Raw genomic sequence first — 477 nt, 5'->3', positions numbered from 1 at the left:
TATAAGTAAGACTCCCAAATTGAAGAGAGGCCCTGCTAATTTTTTTGGGTAAAAAGTATTGTCTGCTTTTCAAAGAGTACAAATAAAAATGAAATAAAAAATTACTTGGAACAAATGCATTACACATATACATAGAAGTGTAACCACACTTGAGAGGCAAAACTTATTTTAGTGTTGAGATATGTTGAAACCTGCAAACTCGAATGAAAAAAGTACAAACAACTAATCCCAAAAATATGACAGACAAGTAACTTTTATGTCATTTGGTACAGAGTAACAAAGTAGTTGACTCTTGAACAAAGAAGAAATTAGCCAAATGATAAATCCACAATCTCAGTGTACCCAACAGAGATCGTCGTAGATATGGAAGTTCAACAACATTAGAAAGGGCATGTGTTTTCAGAAGCAATACACATGATTATAGCCTAATAGGAGAACGACAAAGGAATTTAATCACAAATGAAACACTCCCCCGTT

Source organism: Solanum tuberosum, unplaced genomic scaffold (assembly GCF_000226075.1).
Source record: "Solanum tuberosum cultivar DM 1-3 516 R44 unplaced genomic scaffold, SolTub_3.0 scf00035, whole genome shotgun sequence".
In the NCBI taxonomy this organism is placed as follows: Eukaryota; Viridiplantae; Streptophyta; class Magnoliopsida; order Solanales; family Solanaceae; genus Solanum; species Solanum tuberosum.
The sequence above is the reverse complement of the archived record's forward strand: the minus strand, read 5'-3'. Positions refer to the sequence as shown.